Source organism: Thamnophis elegans, chromosome 2 (genome assembly GCF_009769535.1).
Source record: "Thamnophis elegans isolate rThaEle1 chromosome 2, rThaEle1.pri, whole genome shotgun sequence".
Classification (NCBI taxonomy): Eukaryota; Metazoa; Chordata; class Lepidosauria; order Squamata; family Colubridae; genus Thamnophis; species Thamnophis elegans.
The window spans coordinates 108,919,209-108,934,610 of NC_045542.1; positions in this window are offsets into that span (position 1 = coordinate 108,919,209).

Below are 15,402 nucleotides of genomic sequence, written 5' to 3' on the forward strand. Positions count from 1 at the left end.
ACTGTACATGATACAACTTAACTCTATCCACAGCTTTGGGAGAGGAAGAGGGCCTCCCTGAAGTTTTCTTGGTAAAGTTTTTCAGAAACATTTAACCTTTCCTCCTTCCTAGGGCTGAGAGAGAGTGACTGGCTCTAAAAATTTCCGCTACCGGTTCTCCAGAACCTCCTGAATTTTACCCCTGGATCAATATAACAAGTTTCTTTTACTGATGTAGCTAATATTTAGCTAATACAAAAATGATGCATCATTTATAGATGTGACTGCACATATAAAAGGAATCTTTGAATGGAACTAATCAAAAAGGAACCAGCCTACATGATAGATGTCTTTTAAATTTAGATAGATTTTTTAAATTTAGGACTACAGGTATTTCTTGACTTATGACCGTAGTTGCGTTCACTTTTTCTGCTATTAAGCAAGGCAATTGTTAATTGAGTCATGCCCCATTTTAATAACTTTTTGTCATGATTGTTGTACCCTAAGTTTGATCATGTGACTGTGGCAATGCTTTAGCAGTCATAATGTGAGAATTGGTCATAAGTCACTTTTTTCAGTGCAATTGTAACTTCGAATAATCATTAGACAAATGGTTGTAAGTCAAGGACTACCTGTATTTTGACCCTCTTAGAGGCAGATGAGTGGTTCACAAATATGGGGGAGGCAAATCTTCTAATGGCCAAGTTGAAATTGCAAGTTATACATCTGAGGAAAGTGAAATCTCTTAAGGTTAATTAACTTTTCTTGCAGAACCTGAAGTATATTTTTGTTCATATATAAAAAACTATGTATATGTTTTAGTTTAGATAAAAAAACTAAAAAATGATACACAGTTGAAGATATTTTGTTAAAATTATGGAGCATTAGCTGCATATTAGGCATATCTAATACAATGTACAGTGTACATTACAACCCATGTACTGTAAGTGATAGCTGTTAGAAGAAATGTAAGCATTATAAAAAGAAGCAAACGAAAGATTCATTGAAAGTAAGTTATCTTCTACATATCTTGCTTCTTTGTTTATTCCTAAAGGTTCATAAGTTTAAACATGTGGAATAAAATGAAGATAATATACTTCTTGAGAGTTCAAGTGTTGTGTGTGTGTGTTTATACATCTATCCAGAGCAGTGATTATTCTGTTAGTGTTGTTTCCAGTACCCCAAGCTCTTTGTTGCTGCCATGGTCCCAAGAGTCTCTCCTTTTGTAGTACAAATAAAATTACTTGATATTTTAGGAACATTTTCATCTTGAACCACCAAAATGAGAATTCTAGACCTTCCAAATTCTCTACTAGCTGAAACTTTGCAGACTCCATTCCTAAATTTTTCTTCTCTACCATACTTCAACTGTTCCTTTTTTTATTTATGAAACCCTTTTACAGCTACATTTTATTGTGGGAGCCCATAATTATGCTAGAGGTTGAAGCAGTCTAGATGTTATATATAGGAACATTGAGGGTGGAAATTCAACAGTAATTAGTTGAACTGATTTTGTAACAGAAAAGATGTTTTATTTATAGGACGTAACTCATAGGAATAGAAAGAGATTAGCATCTAGCATTTTACCACAAACATCTTTCTGATGTTAATATTCCTTCTTCAAAAAAAATATTTTTTAGCAATCCTGTAATCCCTTGCATTGGGACAGAGTCGGGGTGACTGAATGGAGCGTTAGTGTTTACTGTTTGTGTGCACTTCTTGACGCTGATGCCGCTGCCTAGGATCGAACCCACAGCCTCCTTCCTGATTGTGAGGCCAGAGCTCCACCTCTAGGCCATCATGCCGTTCAAAAATAAACAAACAAACCAATTCCTTAAAATACCATTTACTCACCTTTCTTTTTGTAATTATAGCATTCCTTGTAACTTCCATTCTATTCAGGAATAGTGAATTTTCCATGTTTTATTTTCATCACATTTTATTAACTGTTCTGTTTTTAGAAACCTTTTAAAGTTTTTAATTAACACTGTAATCTTTCCAATTCACTTAAGTTATTAACTAGCAGTCAAAATAATCAATTGTTTACTGGGCTTCATAACCATATAGTCTTTATTTACAGTACAGTACTGCCTCTTATATTTATTTATTAAGGATTGCTTTTGTGAGAGCCAGCTTGATGTGGTGGTTAAGGTATCAAGCTAGAAACTGGGAGACTGTGAGTTCTAGTCCTGCCTTAGGCACAAAGCCAGCTGAGTGAATTTCGCCTCTTGTCCCAAACTACTTCAGAAATCTTGCCAAGAAGACTGCAGGGACTTGTCCAAGCAGTCACCAGAAGTCAGCACTATCTTGAAGGCATTATGTGCGCACACATATAGCTTTTCTCTGTTATGTCCTAGCATGAACTTTGGTCTTTGAACGTTATGATGAGTATATAACAAATGTCTAGACTCTAGGCAAACTTACATAAGGGTCTGTCTAAGATGTGGCTTATCTTCCACCATCTCCATTCCAGGTATAAAATATTACAAAATACAATCAAATCTGACATACAATGGCTCATGCCTCTTTATTGTGCACTCAAGCAAAACTACATAATGAACACATGGAAATACCCAATAAACTGAAACTAATAACCATTTATGCAATAAGATTATCAGTCTAATGCTAGTGTGCTAAGACTCTGAAAATAAGTATTAGCAGCCATTAAGCCAAGTATTGTGGGAAATGAATTTAAGAAGTGAGTAAATGCACTGAATCAATGGTATAAGCCAGAGGTGGGTTCCTGCCAGTTCTAACCACTTTTATAGAAGTTCCACAAATCTACTGTGCTGTTTAGAACCAGTTCCAGCTCCTTCCCCCACCCGTCTGCACCATGCTTGCCCCACCCGCCACTCACTGCTTGGTTGGCACACTAATCGCCTCGCCCGCCTAAAGAGTCCTACCTTAAAGTCTTAAAGTTGTCAAGTTTGAACATCCCTGGTTTTTTCCCTACAGGGTAGGGGTGAAAGGGTCTTGTAACTTGACAGATTTAAGACTTGCACACTTCAATGCCAGAGTTCCTGAGCCAACATGACTGGAGGAAGAATTCTGGGAGTTGAAGTCCACAAGTCTTAAAGCTGCAAAGTTTGAACACCACTGGTTTTTTTTTTCCTAAAGGGTTGGTGCAAGGGTCTTGTAACTTGACAGCTTTAAGACTTGCATGCTTCAAATGCCAGTTTCTGAGCCAACATTTTGGTTGCTAAGCAAGGGCGTTGTTAAATGAGTTTCACAACATTTTACAAGTTGGCCATGCCCACCAAGTCACATGACTGCCAAACCACTCCCACCTGGTCACATGGCCAGCAAGCCACTCCCACAAAGCAGGCCACACCTACAGAAGAGGTTCTAAAAAAAAATGAAACCCACCACTGGTATAAGCATAGAGCAATCTGGCTCAGCAGAAGCCTCCAAGAAGTTCCAGCATATTAGTAGAAATAATCTTCAATTGATTATCCTCACCATGTGATATACAATGTACCTGAATAAGCAGTCTCACTTGATACCTAAAGGGAAATATATTTTGCAGGGTATTCTAAATCTTTATTTAAATCAATTGAGTGACATTTTTAATAATAAAGACCTATCACCACTTCTTAAAGGATAATATTGTGCAGATTTCTTTTTAGCTTGCCAAGTTTTTTAGCTGTATAATTTGAATACTCCAGAAGTTTCTTATCTGTGGTAAAATAATTCACTTAAGAACCATGTTACTAAACAACTACAATGATTCATTTAACAACTGTGGCAAGAGAAGTCATAAAATGAGGCAAAATTCACTTAACAAATGTTTCACTTAATTGTGAGCTCAATTGTGGTTGTAAGTCAAGGACTACTTGTACTTCTTGAGCATGTTAGAAAAACTCACAGCCTGTGATTACACTTATATTTGTCTGGCCGCTCCTTTTAACGCACTGTTTGAGATTAGCCAGTTCAATCTGCATGAAATATTGTTTGGTGGTAATCAAACAAAGGATGGGTTTTATTTAACTTTTGGAATAACAATTTTAATGTGATCTGACCAAACCAGAAATGTGTAAAATCATATTTATATTTTGCTGTTACCACCTTCTTTATAATGTTCAAATATGGTTTCTAGCATCCTATTTACTTAAAACACAGATTTTCTTTTCTCAAAGTAGTGTCCAATGTAACAAACAACAAAACAAAATTAAAGGTAATGACCCCAATTGAGTCCAAAATTTATGCTGTTAAATGAGAAATTTGTTACGTGAGTTTTTGCCCCATTTTGACTTGTTTTGCCAGATTTGTTAAGTGAATCACTGCAGTTGTTAAATGAGTAACACGGTTGTTAAGTGAATCTGGTTTCCCCATTGACTTTCCTTGTTAGAAGTTTGCAAAAGGGGATTACATGATTCTGGGGCACTGCAACCGTCATAAATGTGAGTCAGGTGCCAAGCATCCAAATGCAAATTGTGAACATGAAGATGCTACAATGGTCCTGTGAAAAATAGCAATAACCCTTAGACTTATATACCACTTCATAGTGCTTTACATCCCTAAGCGACTCAGAGAGTCAGCATATTGTCCCCAACAAACTGGGTCCTCATTTTACCCACCTTGGAAGGATGGCTGAGTCAACCTTGAGCCTGGTGAAATTCGATCTGCCAAACTGCTGGCAGCTGGCAGTCAGCAGAAGTACGCTGCAGTACTGCACTCTAACCACTGCGGCTCTTAGTGGTCATAATCACTTTTTTCAATGCCATTGACGGTAACTAAATGAATTGTAAGATGAGAACTACCTGTTGATCAGCATTTAAAGGAAAATGACATGAAGAACGCAAGAGATTTTTTTTTCCTCCATTGCCACAGTACACTACTGAAATTTTAATGAGGTTTCTGCTCTAAGTTCAGGAATATAGACAGTTATGGGAAGCGTGTGTTTATGTACTGCATAAAGTTGAGTTTCTTGTTTTCATTGTGTACCCCTCCTACAATTCTTGGCCAGAAAGTTTGATTGATTCTTATAGATATATGCAACAGGGCTTGAAAAGCAGCTGACTTTCAGATTCTAATAGTCTAAATATATGCTGGAGTTACTTGAGAACTTAAGATATTTACTATCCTTAGGCAACAAGCTCTGTAATGATGCTCCGCATATTGCTTCAAGAGAGGAAAAAATAGATGGGAACTGAACAGGTGGAGAACAATAAATCTTTCTTGAACTTGCTGTTTCATTTTCCTCACCAAAGCAGCTGACCAATTCTGTACAAAGTATTGTATATGTTTATTATATTCCAAATGTGATCTGTGCTAAAGGAATAGCTATAAATAACTAATATGGATAAAGAATCATGCAAAAATAATTAAGTCTTTCAATTGGTTTATCTACTGATGTATCTAGTATCCATGCAGACTTATAATGTGAAACAATGTATAACACATTCAGTTTACTGTGGAAGATTCACAGTACTATATTATGTACTATATTAAATTTAGGAGAGGAAATCCAGCAGAACAATAAAACGAAAGCACTAGTATACATCAACATGATAAACACAGGCTTTTAACAAGTGCATGACATTGAATTAGAATATATTTAGCAATAAGGATTGTAAAAAAGTACACAGTATTAAACACTATTAGTTTCCATATTTTGAAAAATTTCAATGCAACCAATCACATACATTATTGAAAAATATCTTTACTTCTTTATAAAGAAATACATTTTCTCTGAATGATTTTTTTTTTATGAGACAATTGAACGGAGTGATTAAACAGAGCGATTTCCCTTAAGAAAAATAGGACAAACTCAAAGCATGGACAACTTTAGCTCATGAGTCATTCTTGGCATTGTACCAAAACCTGAACAGATTGAAGTCCTATATAACATTCAGAAGGAAGGAAAGTAGGAAAACAGGAAGGTTTTCAAGATCATCCTAGTTAGAGAATAAAATCTTTCTAAAGCTCTGACACTTAAATTTTTTATTGTGCAGTGGTTCCAGTATTTCATAGGCATTTAAAATTGGAATGAACTATCCACATTATAAATTTGGAAGTTGCAGCCTCTGCTTTACATAGGCAATTAAAGCTGCATTCAAGCTACATAAAAAAATGCCTGTAATACCATTGCTTTTAGGATTTTAGTTCTGTACAGAACATCTGCTGCACATCAAATGCTTAATTAGCTGTTGCATATGTGCTTATCTTCTGTCTCTTTCTCTCTCTTCAGAATACTTCATTTCCCTCTGCTCTGCTTATAACTAAGTCTGTACCAAGATGTAGAGGTCAGTCTCCAGATTCACAGACCTAGATTCACAGTTACTTTTAACATTTTAAGCCATATTTTTCAGGACAATAATCTATTCAAAAGTGGCAGATTAAGGAAATCTTTATGTCTTTATGACTGGTCAGAGGTGGTATTCAGCCAGTTCTGACAGGTTCTGGAGAACCAGTAGCGGAAATTTTGAGTGTGGGGTGGGAATGGGGTTTTTGCAGTATCCTTCCCCTTCTGTGCCCACAAAGCCACGGTCCAGAACAGGTAGTAAAAAATTTAAAATCTCACCACTGGACTGGATATGTGTATTTGCTTGCAGCCCTGCATTTGGCTGCCTTTGTGAAAACAGGTATGTGAAGTCCAAATTTGCTTGGATATAAAAATATACAAATGTGATTATATATATATATATCTGTTCACACTTCTAAAATAAAAATCTATTTATAAATGATTGCGAATTCCCTTTGGCACAGCAACTACGTTGCCTTGCATTTCCAACTGAATATGCAAATATGCAAAACGTTCCATACAAAATTTGCTCTGGACATGGAACAGCTGGTTTCATGTTGTCCATGCCCGCATGTTCCCAGGATTGTTTCTTCTAGATGGGGATAACGGCATCTTTCCCTGATAAAGAGGCAGGGAGAGGAAAGAATTGGCAAGATTTGGGGGCAAACAGACAGTGGAGTATATTGTGTTGGAATTTATTCATTCTGTAAAAGACACTTCAGGATTCCCCAGCACCATCATACCTAAAAAGGAGGTGGGGTTTCAATCATACATTTTTTATATACCCTCCGCTCAGTTGAATCCTAGAACTAACACAATTTGTTGCTTTTGTCAAACTGCAGTCATTTGAAGATACAATGGTTTGTGCTGAGTTTGAAACAAAATGTATTGTTTTTTTAATTTTGTGCACAATCCCTATAAGATTCAACATTCAAACAAATATGCATTGGAAGATCTTGCCCAATTAATTTGACTATGGTTCAGCAGCACCATTTACATTTATATGACAAAGTAGGTTGATAAGCAGTATCACTTAGACTGGACATTTTACTCTTCTTCAGAACATTCATATACAGTACAATAAATTATTGATTACATTCTAAATCAGAGGTCTCAAACTCAAGGCCCAGATCCCGGATCCGGCCCACGTGGTACTTAGATCTGGCCTGTGGGGCCACCCTGGAAACAGTGCAGGACCGGCCTGCAGTGCTTCTGCCAGTGAAAATGGAACTCAGGGTCGTGTGCGGCCTTCCCGAGCTCCGTTTTATTTGCAGACTGTTGCAGGAGGCTATGGCAACTGATAACAGAGCTCGGGAGCCCATTTTCGCTGGCAGAGCACCTATGACATTCACGCCCATCCCAGCCACCTCCACCCCGGCTCTCAGAGGTCAAATACAACCCTGATGCAGTCCTCAATGAAATTGAGTTTGACACGCCTGTTCTAAATAGCATCATAACAAAGACATGAGCTAATGTCCTTCTCCAAATTTGAAATTTATGGTACAAAACCCATTAACTCAACAGGTTTAAGGGAACTGTCAGGGTAAATCCAATGGCATTTTGTAAAAGTTGAAATTTAGGAAAGAGAAGGTTTCTATATAGTGTATTCAATCTTCCAAAATATACTGCAGTGGTACCTCGGTCCCTGTTGGTAATCCATTCCAGAAGATTTGCCAAATACTAAAACCAATGGGGTAAATCATGAGAAAACTATGCGACTTATTGAGTTGACCTATTATTACAGTCGGAATAAATAGTGAGTCACAAGGCAGTCAACACCAGCAAGTTCTTCCTTGCATGTCACCCACTGGGAGAAAGACGACTACCAGGACAAGAAGCAGTCGAGTGCTAAGGTATAACTCTATATACTAGGCAGTGGTGGGATTCAAATAATTTAATAACTGGTTCTCTGCCCTAATGATTTCTTCCAACAACCAGTTCGCCAAACTGCTCAGAAAGTTAACAACCAGTTCTCCCGAAGTGGTGCGAACTGGCTGAATCCCACCACTGATACTAGGTCAAATTAGAGTCAAAGCAGGGAGAAGAAAGTGATGCTAGCCTCTGAAACTGCATATTGGCACACATTTTAATAAAAAGTTGGTCTTGAAAGTTTTGAAAAAAATATTCAGATTGAAATAACTATCTACAATGAATACATATATTCATTGTAGGATTCAAAGGATTCAAAAGGTTTTTTTTTAAAAAGCAAGTAATTGATATTTAACTGAATCTAGCTTTCACTCACAAGGGAAGTTCTGCATCTTCTAAAGTTTTAAATCCCCCTCCTTTCCCTACAATCTTCCCAATAAAATAATGTTAGAGCTTAATAATGCAGTCCTTCAATTCATACCATTGGAAGAACTACAATATTAATCTGTTGCAGAACCCACCTCCATCCTATCCAATGTCATTTCTGCCTTACATTTGGCACTGATGTTGCACTGGCCACCTAGGACACAAGAAAATCAGACTTTACAATTCTTCATGTTAGAAGCTGACCTGCAAATCTGAAAAATCTCTCATCAATGCTTTATTGTTAAATATATTTTAAATAAAATATAACCATATAAATGTTTTTAATTTATATTTATTTTTAAATAAATATGCAGGAAAAAAAATAAGATTAGCCCATTCAAATAATTTTAATTGTATTTTCAGTTAAAAAATATTAAACTCTACTTAAGGGAATAAGCAGCTCCAGCTAGTTCATCATATGGATTCCATTTCCAACTGTGTAACTTTTTACATCTTCTATCCCCTTCATTGTCTTCCTGGGAGGGATCAAATACAGGCTGTTTTCTTCCTTAAACATTTAAATTGCCTCTCATTGTGTTGGGTAAAAGAAAACTTTTATTAGCATACAGTTTTCATATTGGCTTTATACAGATTCTGCCCCTTAATATAATTGATTCACACAAGAGGGAGCTTCTTTTTAGTAAATGATTCTATTCCTCTAGCTCAGTCAAGACTCTTCAACTTAATAGCAGCTATTCAGTTTTAGTGCAGCAGCCTTTTCCCAAGTTAATATATGGAGATCACCCATAACTAAATTAACCCACCCCACTTTAAACATATCTCACACATTCATGTTTCAAGGCTGGTTGTGTTGCTACTGGTATCATCTGCCACTGTTAATTCCATTTGACTGAAATCAGTGGCATGGTCTATGTCTTACATTAAAAAAAAAGATTATTCAAAGGAGTTTTCAGGGGCTACAGCTATTGCATTGCTTAGCATGCAATATTCACGCATCCCGCCAGAGTAGTTACACAGCTTCTGAAATGACATTACAAAACTTTAGTAGAGAAACTGCTCAGTGTCTACCTCATTTTTATGAACTCTTCCATATAGATATTTAGCATTAACTATTTCTTAAAATTAGCCCTTGGGGCATATGATAATACTGGACATTTGAAATTTAAAAACTTTTGAGAAGCCATCGTTTTCATGATTCTAAGCTAATCAGGAACTATGTTTCTGTAATTGATGAAGTCATAATATGAAAATGTGAAGCTCTGTATCTGTGACAAGTATTATACATACACACAGATACCTGTTTCTATTGTCAAATATTTCTAAAACATTTCTAATTTCTGCTATTGTGGCTTATGATTTCTCTTATTACATCAACTTAAAATTGAGTTGCACTAGGGAATGGGTTGGGGGATTGATTGATTTATATTTACTACACTTATATTCCGCCTCTCTCACCAGTAAGGTGATTCTGGGTAGCCTTACGAATTACATCTTGGGCTTTTCAGACTTTTTCTAACTCACTGCTCAAAATTTCTGATTACCAGCTACATTGGCTGAAACCAATAACTAAAATAGAAAACTGCAATCCTTTTTTAAAAAAATCATTTTTACTTTCGTATCTCCGTCTTACTATGTTCCTATAATTTCTTCCTTGTATTTCCCAAGAATGTCTCTACTACTGGGAATAGAATAGAATAACAGAGTTGGCAGGGACCTTGGAGGTCTTCTAGTCCAACCCCCTGCCTAGACAGGAAACACTATACCATTTCAGACAAATGGTTATCCAGCATCTTCTTAAAAACTTCCAGTGTTGGAGCATTCACAGCTACTGGAGGCAAATTGTTCCACTGATTAATTGTTCTGCCAGGAAATTTTTCCTCAGTTCTAAGTTGCTTCTCTCCTTTATTAGTTTCCACCCATTGCTTATTGTTCTACCCTCAAGTGCTTTCGAGAATAGTTTGACTCCCTCTTCTTTGTGGCAATCCCTGATATTGGAACACTGCTATCATGTCTCCCCTAGTCTTTCTTTTCATTAAACTAGACATATCATGTTCCTGCAACCGTTCTTCATATGTTTTAGCCTCAGTCCTCTAATCATTTCTATTGCTTTTTTCCTGTGCACCGCTTGGAGAGTCCAAGCAACGGGTTGCCTTGGGACTGATGAATCTTTTTCCTTGGCCACACCTCCTGGTGTTGCTAGTCCCCAGAATTTTTTCCTCAGTCTGCCCGTTCAGGACTGTTTTTGTGAGCTCCAGCTAAATTTTTCCCTAGGCTTGGACTCTCCATTCTAAACCTCCTTTTTTCTTCTTCAATACTTTCCCCCCTTTCCCCCCTACCATCAGAGCGCCTGTTTCTTCATTTTTGTGTCTTCTATAATGTCGTTGATTCCCTTGGAGGCCAGGAGGTAGGCATGGTGGTAGTGGGGTGCTCCGTTGCTGCACCGCACTTAGGATGGCTTCGGAGAGCTGCCACTTGCTCTTAAAAGCGCGGCAAAAGCGGTAAGGCATCCGGCGGTGCCGGTGGCTCCTTTTAAGCATTCTTTGATTTTCAGTTTTTAGTATTCCAATAGTGTTTCTTTGCAAATTTAGCCTCCGATCGCTCCGTTTGCCTCCGCATCGCATGGACAGGCTCCCTGGAGCGCTGACAGCCCGGACGCTGTTTCGGGCAGGTCCTGGAGTTGGGGCTCTCTGGGCGGCAGCCTGTGAGTCCAAGGGGCACGTTAGGCAGTCAGGTATCCCCTCACGAGGAGCGCTAGGCTCCCCGAAGCCCCAACGATGCTCCAGACGCGCACGCCATTTTGAATAATTTATTTGGTGCGTTTTCCGTTCCTGGGCTCCTTCCTTGCCACGCTGCCTGTTCCACCTCAGCAGATCGCATTGGGTGGCCAGGCAGGCTCTTACCCTCCCTTTGAAGTCCAGCGGCTGCAGGGAACTTCGACCTAACCAGCCTTCCTACCTGCCTCAAGCGGATCTGCGGGCGCTTGGCTGACTCCACAGCCAGCTCCATTAAGGCCTCATCTAACTCTCCAGGGCCCAGTACCACTCAAGGCCCCAACGCGAGGTTCAGGTCCATCCTTCATCAGGCCTGTCCCTTCTGATTGCTGGCAGCATGGAGAAGCAGATCAGCCCTCAGCACAGCAATGAGGAGAAGCAAGGAGGTAACCTGACCGGGCCCAAACCCAGCAAGCGAAGTAGGCCTAATCCAGCGGCCAAGGGTGTTGGGGTGGGCGCTTCCCCCAGGGAGAGTCAGCCAAAAGTGGGGATGGCCTCTAAGGCCGGGGAAAAAATGGTGGTGCGCTGCCCGAAGGCCCTGGAGAAACAATTCCAGAAGGCCCAGGCCGCGCAATTCTGTGGGCCCCACTCCAAATGAAACCGGGGGTGGGTCTCCCAGAAGTAGCTTCCAGCAAGGGGAGTCCCTGTTAGGCCCTAGTAGCAAGGATTTGGGGTTTTCCCCCAATCCCTCCAGGGCATCTCTGGGGTCCCCAGCCCATTCTATGGCTGAAGAATCCCTGGAGGAGTTAGATTCAGGGGCTGAGGAGGAATCCTTGGCTCCTTCTGAGTTGGAGCCTCCCCCCCCCCCAGGTCAGGAGACCATGTTATGCAAGGCCATGGAGGAGGTTGTGGCTCATGCCATATCACAAGGTATTTCTGATGGCATGCAACAGGTGGCGGCTAAACTGCCCGCTGTGGCGCCTAAACCCATCATGAGCCGCACAACACGCCCCAAAGGGCCTGAAGCTAGGGAGGCCTCTCCCACCCCCACGGGTATTAGTGAGGTCTCGGATTTGGAGGTAGCTGAGATAGAGGTCCCCGTTCTCTTGGATGATGAGAACCCCGCCCGTGAGCAGGCCACCAGTTCAGGTCTTTTCAACCCCGCTATGTTCAGGGCCATTCTCAACAAGGCCCGGGCAGATGGGCCTTCCGGCCCCTGCAGCCAAAGCTCTGTCTGAACAGGCCGCTGGCGTGACCATAGGACCCCAGGATCCTGGCGCAAGCTTGTTTAAGGAGGTGCCTCCGCCCCTGGATTTAGTTCCGGCCCCTCAATTGTTCCTGGATATTATTCAATGGCAATGGGCCCAGCCAGGGTCCATTGCAAATCCTAGTGGGACAGACAGGAAGCTTTATACTATGGAGGCCCCATTGGAGAAGCCGCTGAAGCTCCCCCAGGTGGATGACCCTATCGTGTCCCTCACTTCTCCCGCTTCCCTTTCCACTGACTTGCTGGAAGGGCTTAAGGCGGAGGACAAGAGGGCAGAATCTGCAGCTCACAAGACCCACTTGGCTACCGCCTGGGCCATGCGGGCTTCCTCGTCCTCTTCCTATTTTGGCAGGGCAGCCCTGTTTTGGCTTCGAAAGTTGCTGGCAGGGCTTCTGGCAGGAGACTCCAGAACCAGGCAGGACGTCAATAAGATTATTGCCGCTGTGGAGCACTCCGCTGATGCCTCTCTCGTGGCCACCAAATTTTCATCTAGGGCTGCTACATGATCTGGCCCGTCCCCATTCATTCGAAACTACAAACTTGACGGTGTTGAATATCCAGGATATTCTTAAAAGGCCGGCAACAGCCTATGCTGCGCCCTGATTGGCTGGGACGCAGCATAGCCTGTTGCTAGCCAGTTACCAGCCCCTGATTGGTTCTGTCAGTTCTAACCCTGATTGGTTTTGACAGTTCTGACAGTTACTGTTGTTAGTATAAATACCCTGGTGCGTTCCCGGGCGTTTTGAATCGCTGTCATCTCTGTTCTAAATAAACATCTTGTTCTTGCATCCATGGCTCCTGCGTCTTCCATCCACCAATACACAAAACTGGCGACGAGGATGGGATCGCGATTCCCGCAGAGCCTAGGTCAACGAGCGAGGGAACAACATCAGCCACACAAGCCACGTGAACGCTGGGGAAAAATTTTCTTTCCCCCCCCCCTTTTCCCTCCGCCCCACTGTCGCCTCACAAGCCATGCGAGCGATGGGAAAAGCTTTTGAGGACCTGTCGGAGCTGCCGCCCATGGCCAGCATGCGCTCAGTAGCAGCAGCAGCAGTAGCCACCACCGTGGAGCCTCCGGTCTACGCCAACTTGAGCATCACTCAGGCGCGGCCTCCGTCCCGTCCGAGGGGGCTTCCCGCACTCACCCTCGGCTGGAGCCGCCGCCGCTACTCAAGGACGAGCCAAAGATCGCGACGGCTCAACCTCGGCTGGAGCCGCCGCCTGCCTGCCTGGGCCTGCAGCCACGGGACCTTTCGCTCGGGTTGGGAACCAGCCAGCTGTCCCCTACGGCACTCTCCGCATTACCTGCTGCCGACGAGCGGCCCAAGGAGCCCAGGACGACCCCGATGCCCTGCCTGCTTCCGAAGAGCAGCCCAAGAAGCCCCAGGACGGCCCGACGCCACCGCGTCCTCCGAAGCCCTCGCCGCCTGCGTGCACGGCTCCGCTCGCACCGCCTCTACACAGCCGCCGCTTCCTCCGAAGCCCTCGCTGCCTGCGTGCCCAGCTCCGCTCGCACCGCCTCTACACGAACGTCGCTTGACTGCCTATACACGGCCGCCGCTTGCCTCACCATCCTAGCGCCGCAACGACCCCGCAGGCACCCAATTTCTGACCTGGGGCTCCGAGTTTACGGGCCGCCTGGACTTTCTACAGGCCTTTCCCCACCAAGCGGACTCACCAGCACTCCATCTTTGGCAACAACGACGAGGCCTGGTCTGAGGACTACTACGCATGCTCCACTAGGGAAGCATGCGCAGAACTGGGGGGAAGGGGTGTTGAATATCCAGGATATTCTTAAAAGGCCGGCAACAGCCTATGCTGCGCCCTGATTGGCTGGGACGCAGCATAGCCTGTTGCTAGCCAGTTACCAGCCCCTGACCGAGGGCCTGTCGGAGGAGGTGGTGCATACCATTCAGGCTTCCAGACACCCCTCTCTATGTCTCCTCCTGGGCTACTTTCGCCAAGTGGTGTGACTCCTACCATCTTGACCCTGTTACCGCGCCTGTGTCCCGCGTTTTGGACTTTCTCCAAGGGGGCCTCTAAAAAGGCCTCACTCCGAATACTCTTTGTCGTCAGGTGGCAGCTCTATCCACCATTTGGTCCAGCGATCCGACCCTGCCCCTCAACAGGATTCCCAGGGTTCGCTTTTCCTCAAGGGCGCTTCCAACTTGCGTCCACCAACGGTGCACCATTACCCCACCTGGCAGCTGTCGGTGGCCTTACCTCACTGCATTTTGAGCCTCTGCGTACTTCATCTCTTCGCTATCTTACCTTGAAAACTGTCTTTCTCATCACAATAACATCCACGAGATGCATATCTGAGCTGGCAGACCTGTCAGTCTGGCAAGACCTGTGTATTATATACCCTGACAGAGTTGTCCTGCATCTAGACCCAGCCTTCATTCCGAAGGTTAACGCATGATTCCACAGGGCGCAGGAAGTCATCCTGCCTAACTTCTGCCTGCATTCCTCTCACCCAAGGGAACGTACCTGGTAAAGATTGGACGTCCGACGGGCTCTGCGGATATACATCAGGCGCAATGCAGACTTCCGCAGGTCAGAGGCCCTCTTTGTGTCGTTCCAGCCTGGCTCCTTGGGCAAGAAGGTGTCATCTTCCACGGTAGGCAGGTGGCTGAGAGCATGCATCGCTGCTGCCTACGAACACCAGTCCAGGGCGGTGCCTAGACACATTACCGCTCACTCAACGAGAAGCGCAGCCACCACTGTGGCCTGGGCCACCCAGGCCACCATTGATGACATCTGCAGGGCGGCCACTTGGTCTTCACCATCACCCTTTGTCAAGAACTATAAATTAGACATGTATGCTTCGACTGAAGCTTTGTTCGGCAGGAGAGTTCTCCAGGCAGTTGTTCCCACGACCGAATCCTGGGACTGCCTTTCTGCCCGCCCAGATGGCACATAACTTAGGTATGTCCTGTTGC